Consider the following 8,163-nt stretch of genomic DNA (forward strand, 5'->3'; position numbering starts at 1 on the left):
GTTCCTCCGTCAATTTGGGAAGTCCTAATGGTTTTATAAACTTACAAATTTCTTCCTCATTAGAAGTAGGTGCTGAGCTATAGAGGTTACTATAAAAATCTTTGAAAGCCTTGTTGATATCTACAGTCACAGTGAGCAGGTCCCCAGCCGGTGATCTAACAGCAGCAATAGTGGAGGGCCAATTCCCTCTGTTTTATATAGCTGGCAAGTAACTTTCCCGCTTTGTCCCCTGACTCGAAATATGTTTGTCTGGCCCCAAACAGATTAAATTCAACTTTCTGGGCTAATATGTTATTATACCGGTACTTAAGTTTTGTCAGTTTTCTCATGCCATTTTGTGTCATTTGTTGTTTCAACTCTGCTTCGGCCCGTTTAACTGTATTTTCCAATTCTAGTAACTCTTGTGCTTTAATTTTCTTATGATATGAAGTGTGTTGAATAATACGCCCCCTGATCACAGCCTTCAGGGCCTCCCACGCCGTACCCACCGATGAAACAGACTGTCAATTAATCTCCAAATAACTGTTTAGTTCTGTTCTTAGCCACTCTACATTTACTGGGTCCTGTAAAAGGGACAAGTTAAGACGCCACCTGTAAGACTTTCTTCTCTCACTTTGGGGCAGCAGGTTCAAGCCAACCAAGGCATGATCAGAAATGAGAATATTTCCTATTTCGCAACCCACAGCAGAGGAAACTAATACTTTGGATAAAAGAAAAAAATCTATTCGGCTATAGGTCTTATGTACTGGTGAAAAATGTGCATAATCCCTAGCAGAGGGGTTCATGATCCTCCAAATGTCTATCTTTCCTAAAGATTTGCATATTCTCTGTAGTGCCATACTGTAGTACCTTACGCAGCCCTGCCCCATTGTGGTCGAGAGCTGGATCCAATAAGAGATTTAAATCCCCTCCTAGAACCACAGCATGATTCCCAGCAGATTGTAACTTCCTTTCTAGATCAATAAAAAAAATTTGGATCATCCAAATTAGGTGCATATATGTTGGCCAATATTAGTTTTTTAGACTGTAATTCAGCCAGTACAATAATCATTTTACCCAAATTATCCTTAATTTGCTTGAGACATTTAAACTGTAAATGTAACTTACTAAGATTATGGCACCCTTGCTTTTACTAGAACCTATGCTGTAAAATACATGTCCAACCCATCCTCTACAGAGCTTTTCAGACTCCTCTATTGACGTGTGTTTCTTGGAGAAATACCATGTCATACTTTTTGCTATTGAGCATTGTCATGACCTTTTTCCTCTTAACGGGATTCCCCAGCCCATTTACATTCCAAGTGGAGAGATGCATTGACCCTAATTGAGATGACATTCCTGCATATACAATAATGATACACAACCATATACCAGAAACTGTACCTTTAAGCAGCCGTGATGGCTAAACACAAACACCCCAAAAAACTAACAAAATAAACAGTGTGCAGTTGAACCTGAACTCTGCACATTTCTAACCCCACCAAAGTCTCTCCGGCAGAAATCCAACAGTCCGTGTCTGGTCAGTGAGGCTCCACTCGGCGGGGCTCCCCCTGCACCACTACCGGGAACATAAATCTAAAGCACCAGATTTTTAATGTTACGTTCAGGTGCGCATTAAGAGGATGGGAATAAATCAGTTTAAACTCACTCTTGAAACCAGTAAAACTTTGAGGCCTGCAATATTCACTGCATAGCGTCTATGAAAGCCATGGCAGTCCGGGCACAGTCAAAAGCCTTCTCACCCTCGCTGGTCTCGATCCTCAGCTTAGCTGGGTACAGCATCCTGAAGCTCACCCCCCATTCGTGCAGCTTTTTCTCGCACTCCTTGAATTTATCGCGCTATGTTTGGGTGGCCCTGGAGTAGTCAGGGAAAAGCATGATCGTAGTGTTTTCCCAGCTCAGCTTTTTCCTCGCTGCCCGCAGCACCGCGTCCCGGTCCGATGATCTCAAAAACTTGGCCAGTATCGGTCTGGGTCTGTCTCCCGGTGCGGGTCGCTGGCTAGTGACTCTGTGTGCCTGTTCAATCTCTCTTCTCCCTTCTATGTTCAGCAGATTTGGCATCAGCTCCTCCAAAAATTTCACCACATCTCCTCCCTCCTTGCCCTCCGGAAAGCCGACATAGCGAACATTGTTGCACCAGGAGCAGTTCTCCAAGTCCTCCATTTTTTCCCAAAGCTGTCCGATGTCTGTCTTGCTAGCTGGCGGGTTAGCCTCCGCTCCTTCTCGGTCATTTCCAAGTACTGCACTTGCTTCTTGACGTCGTTCATTCTCGTAATCAGGGAGGAGAGTTTAGTCTCTACCGAACGAGCAGTGCAAAGTATTTCTGCGAGCCCCTCCAAGTCTCCCGAAATCTTTGTCAGTGCTGAGTAGATGTTGTTGATGTCCTGAGCTATGTCGTTAGCTTGATGCTGGTCAGTTTTGCCGCCTCCATCTTGGTCCTGAACCATGGCGTCTGGTCTGTGTGATCTCATATGTCTTTTTATATCTCCACAGGCTGAAGACTTGGAAAGTTTCGACATATTCTTGCACCTCTGTTAATTAACAAGTATACTGGATGTTAACATCTCTGAAGTAAATGTTTAACAGGATAAAAGCAGCAATGCAGCGCCGAGCTCTCTACTCCGTGTCTCTCTCTCGCATCGCGTCATGTGACTCCCACCTCCCCTCCATAGGATTAATACAAAACAATGAATTAACTGCTCCCATCACAAGGAAAGAATTAGACATGGCAATTCGCAAACTAAAGACTAATAAATGCCCAGGGAGCGATGGCTTTCCAAATGAGTGGTATAAAGTTTTTAAAGATGACCTGCCCCTGTGCTGCTTGAGTCCTTAAATCGGACACTAAGCAACGCTGTGATACCACCATCATGGAGAGAAGCTGTGATATCAGTTCTCCCTAAAGAAAGTAAAAATAAAGAGCGTTGTGAATCCTATCATCCAATCTCTATACTGAACGTAGATTACAAACTGTTTACATCCATAATTTCCAGAAGAATTGAACACTTGCTCCCTGAGTTGATAAATGAAGATCAGACTGGGTTCATAAAGGGAAGGCAAACACAAGATAACATCAGGCAAACCCTACACATCATAGAACGGGCTAATAAACAACATCTAAGTGCAGCTCTGGTCTTTCTATATAGAGTATTAGAACGGATTGGCTTTGATGATCAATTCATTAAATGTATACAATCTTTATATAGCGACCCGACTGCTAGAATTAAGATTAATGGCCATCTGACAGGTAGTTTTAAGTTGTGCAGAGGCACTCGCCAAAGCTGTTGCCTTAGCCCTTCACTCTTTGCAATATTCATAGAGCCTTTGGCTCAAGCCATTAGACAAAACAAAGATTTGGTAGGAATTAATATAGCAAAAGAAAATCAGATAATTGGACTTTTTGCAGATGATATTATAGCCTATCTCCAGAATCCAGATTCAACTCTACCTAAATTAATGAAGATTTTGGAAGATTATGGTCAGATGTCAGGTTATCATCTAAATATTACAAAAACACATGTTCTCCCTATTAATTACACACCAGCAAAGATAATTAGGCAGAAATACAAACTGAAATGGGAAGCTAAATCAATAAAATACCTGGGAATATTCATCACCCAAGATATGAACAAATTATATGAAATAAATTATGACAAAATAATTAATAGAATCCAGAAGGATATAACAAAATGGTCAGCGTTAGTATTGGATAGTGATAGTGAAGATGAATCTGCTGCCAAGGTTGTTATATCTTTTCTTATCACTACCAGTCAAGATTCCAGATTCTCAGTTCACAGCATAGGATAAGCTGATATCCCAGTTTATCTGGGCAGGAGCATGGCCAAGGATAAAATTTAGGACACTTCAAATTGACAAGGAACATGGTGGTCTAGCACTGCCGAATCTTAGAGAATACTATTATGCTGCCCAAATGAGATACATTGTTTATTGGTGCTCTCCAGAGTATCAGGCAAAATGTAAACACACTGAACTAAACATGGGCTGTGCTCCACCCCAGACTAGGCTAAGTGTGAAAGGTTACTCAACTCAAAAGGGGACTGATTGCATTGTCAAGGAAACCCTAAAAAATATGGAGTGAGATTGTTAAAAAATATAAATTGGAAGGAGACAGCAAACTTCTGATGTGGCCCTCTCAGACTCCCAGGTTTAGACCCGGAGAGATAGATATTACATTTGCAAGATGGAGAGATAAAGGAATAACAGCTGTATGTACACTTGTAGAGGGAAAGACCTTTAAAACTTTTGCTAAACTCAAAAGGGAGTTCAATTTGGAAAATGCAGACCTGTTCAGATATCTACAGCTAAGACATTTCTACGATACAGAAATTAAAAAAGGCATACAAACATACTCTTGTAAAAATTGTCTCTAAACTGTATGGGAGTTTACAAAAGCAAAATGGTATAAACTCATTGTATGTTAAATTGAAATTGGAACAGGAGTTGGAACATGCAGTTGTCAGAGAGTGATTGGTATTCCATGTGCAAAACACAACAATCTTCTACTAGCTCTAAAAGATGGAGGGAATTTGGATGGAAGAACTTAATTCAATGTTTTATTACACCTCATATTAAAAATAAACAATTAGGAGCGCAGCAGCAATGTTGGAGACAATGTGGGCACATGGATGCCAATCACTCACATATATTCTGGTCATGTACAAAACTGCAACCATTTTGGGACAGCGTTCTTCAAATTTTTGAGGATATATTTGGTTTTAAGATTCCCAAGGACCCCAGGACTGTGCTCTTGGGACTGATACCTGGCGACATGTTTCAAACTAAGGACATCTATCTCTTCAAAATCTTGACACTTGTATGCAAAAAGGCAGTTACAAGGAACTGGATGAAAAGTGATCCTCCATGTCCAGATCAATGGCAGGACATTGTAGAGGAAATACACTCTATGGAAAAACTGACTCACTTCCTAAGGACTAAAGCAGGGACCCATATGAAACTTTGGTCTAAATGGTCTGCGTATAGGATAAAGGTTGGATCGAGTCATCAGTAGTAATGAGATCAGAGTAATAAGACTGTGAGACGATTAGTGCCCCCCACCCCCGTTTCAATTGTGTGTTTTGTTCAAAGTGTCCAGTGTATGTTTTTTTGTTTTGTTTTGTTTTTCTGTATGCGATGTTTGTCTGTTGGTATATTTGTTATCTGCAAAATGAACAAATAGAGTTTTTTTTTTTTTTTAAAAAAAAAGCTCATCTTTTCATGGACTGATGGTGACACACTGACTGACCTACTTTCACCATCCTGATGCTCCATGTTGTGGAACATGTTGCATTCATCATGTGCGTCAATGGTAAGTTCTACACTCACTGACTGAAATATTGAGAGAGAGGTGTTTGCCTTTTATTTCTGATTTGTCTTGTTTGGTGTCGTCATTGTTTCCATGATGACCTCACTCATTAAGGAACATAAAGAAAAGAACAGTTGCAATGTTTTTTTTGTTGTTTTGTTTTGTTTTTGTAAATATTGGTCCTTCCTTAGCTAAGAATTTGGTAAATTCTGCTATTCAAATCAGGTGATTCCAGCTTATTTACTAATTATCATCCTATATCTGTTTTACCATGTTTTTCTAAAGGTCTCGAAAACCTAGTATATTCCAGAATGAAAAAGTATATGGACAAAAACAACATACTTTACAGCCATCAATATGGTTTTCAGAGAAAAATGTGAACACAAATGACTCTTTTGCAGCTAGCTAACAAAATCTGTACAGCCTTTGACAGCAAGAAAATAACTCTTGGTATTTTCTTAGACTTGTCAAAGGCATTTGACTCTGTTGATCACAACATCCTTATTGCAAAATTACAGAAATATGGTTTTCATGATGTTGCTTTAAAATGGCTGCTTGATTATTTAAAGGACAGACGACAGTATGTTTCTATTTAGGTTTAATTTAAGGTTTAGGTTTAATTCAAACAGAGCTGAGCTACTTTGTGGAGTACCTCGTGACTCTATTCCTGGACCTCTGTTGTTCTTGATATACATAAATGACCTAACTAGGGTGTGAAAAATGTACTGCCTTATTTATTTGCTGATGCTACATGTCTGGTAGCTTCACATGAAAATTTTACACACTCAGACAAGAAGCAAATGAAGAGCTATCATCTATGTCCAAATGGTTCAGATGAACAAATTCTCGCTCAATATATAAAAATGTGACTTCATGATATTTTGTAACGAAAATGAAAAATGTAACAAAGATAAAGTAAAAATATTCATAGACAACATTGAAATAACTCAGGTTCCTTACATTCAAATTATATGGTTCATAGCACACAAAAAACTAACTAACTTATTGAACTTGAAGTCAGCTGGTAATTTGAGTATAGTTTGGTCACTGGTCAATAATTCCTGTATTTTAACTTTTTATTACATCTTAATTGAGCCTCATATTAGGTAATGTAATACTGCTTGGGCTGCCACGTGTCCCATTTATCTCAGTAAGATTTTTCTAATTCAAAAGAAAGTTTTGAGAATGACTAGCTTTGCTAAAAATCACTTTAGAGCTTCTCTCTTTAGAAAGGATCAACTTTTATCAATTTTTAATGTGAACATACACCAGACTTGTGTATTCATGTATAAGTATAAGTATACACATCTTACTCATGACTCGCCTAGTGTTTTCCAGAACTTTTTAAAGTCTTCCTCAGACATTCACTCATATTCCACAAGACGCTCTAAGAACTTTTACTTCCTGTGTTGTCATCAATATTCATTGAAATACAGACAACCATCTCTTTGGAACAACCTACTTCCATCTCCACAATCAACATCTACATTGTGGTTAGTCAACAAACATCTGAGAAGGACTCAGGCAAAGACCCTTAACACTTAATTGATTCATTTGTAATGTATTTCAGCTTTTAAATACCATTTTTTCCCTTGTTAATTGCAAATAAAATAAACCAAACTAAACTAAGATAAAAACAGTGATGTGGCTCTTACATTCAGATGCTGCTGCCTCCTCAGACACAGGTGCTGGAAAATATAATAAATAAATAAATAAATAAATAAATACATAGAACACTGTATATAAGTCTCTATGAATACATGCAATATATTTCATTATCAAAATATGTCAGTATGTGTGTGTTTAGTTTTCTTATGTGCATGTTGTTTAAAAACGTCTTTTATAACTTATAGTACAACAACATGTGGAACAGTTAGGAGTACCTGATAAAGTATAACTGATAAATATGTGTATAATTGATTATTAATAGCAGCTACACAACATATTGTTAAGAGTGACGTGTGTCCTTTGTGATTACCGTTTCTGGGAACAGGGACAAATTCTTCTGGCACAAGTTCTTCCTCATCTTTCATCATCTTGTCCATCTCTGAAACATCAACAGATTCATCAGAACTCTTTTTAGTTAAGAGTTTTTGACATTACAGAATGTTGCAACTACAAAATGTCAAGCATGTACAGTGTAAATCATATTAACATGGAAGTGACAAAAGTTAAAACCAGTCGAAGCATCTACAGCTAAGCAGCTCTGTGAGGCTGTGTTTAGACACACCTGTGCTTCGACCTAAATGCTAATGTCAACATGCTAACATGCAGATGTTTAGCAGCTATTTTTACTCTGTTCACTATTCTACTTTAGCGTGTATCATGCTAACATTAACTAATTGGTCCCTCCACACATATCGCATGTGTGAGTAATGAAGAAGGCTTACATACAAGTTCTGACGAGACTGATAAAGCTACAAATGTTACAATTTGACATTTAATGTTCTCACATGGCTGTCACAGTACAGGCTAAATAAAACATGAAACCAAACAGAAACACTCTGCAGGAGATTTAAAGAGGACACTAACCAGGTGCAGCAACAACCTCTTCCTTCAGGACCTCCACTGCTGCTTCTGTGAATGAATCACATTAATGTTAGTGTTAGATAGACAAGTGCAGTGTCTGTTCAAAATATGTTCCCAACAGGCTTTGTTTGTCTTCTCTCCCTCTGGTTGTGGAGCTGCAGGTAAAAACACAACACTGTCAGTGAGATTAAATGTCTGTCTGTCAATCAATCAATCAATCAATCAATCAATCAATCAATCAATTGTATTTGTCACATGCGGTGTGGTCGCTGAGTCTCTCAGTGCTGTGTACTCTTTTGTCCCACTCTGAG

At 38.6% G+C, this 8,163-nt stretch overlaps 1 long non-coding RNA gene across 1 annotated transcript; it reads right to left on the reverse strand.

Annotated features, from left to right (window-relative positions):
* Window positions 1-6,635: 6,635 nt before the first annotated feature.
* On the reverse strand, window positions 6,636-7,979 carry LOC144459627 (uncharacterized). Its single transcript, XR_013488470.1, has 3 exons — window positions 7,856-7,979; window positions 7,302-7,370; window positions 6,636-7,011 (listed from the first exon to the last, which is right to left on the reverse strand). It is a non-coding gene; the product is annotated as an uncharacterized LOC144459627 (long non-coding RNA).
* Window positions 7,980-8,163: the final 184 nt, after the last annotated feature.

The sequence above is a fragment of the Epinephelus lanceolatus genome, chromosome 3, assembly GCF_041903045.1.
Source record: "Epinephelus lanceolatus isolate andai-2023 chromosome 3, ASM4190304v1, whole genome shotgun sequence".
Lineage (NCBI taxonomy): Eukaryota > Metazoa > Chordata > Actinopteri > Perciformes > Serranidae > Epinephelus > Epinephelus lanceolatus.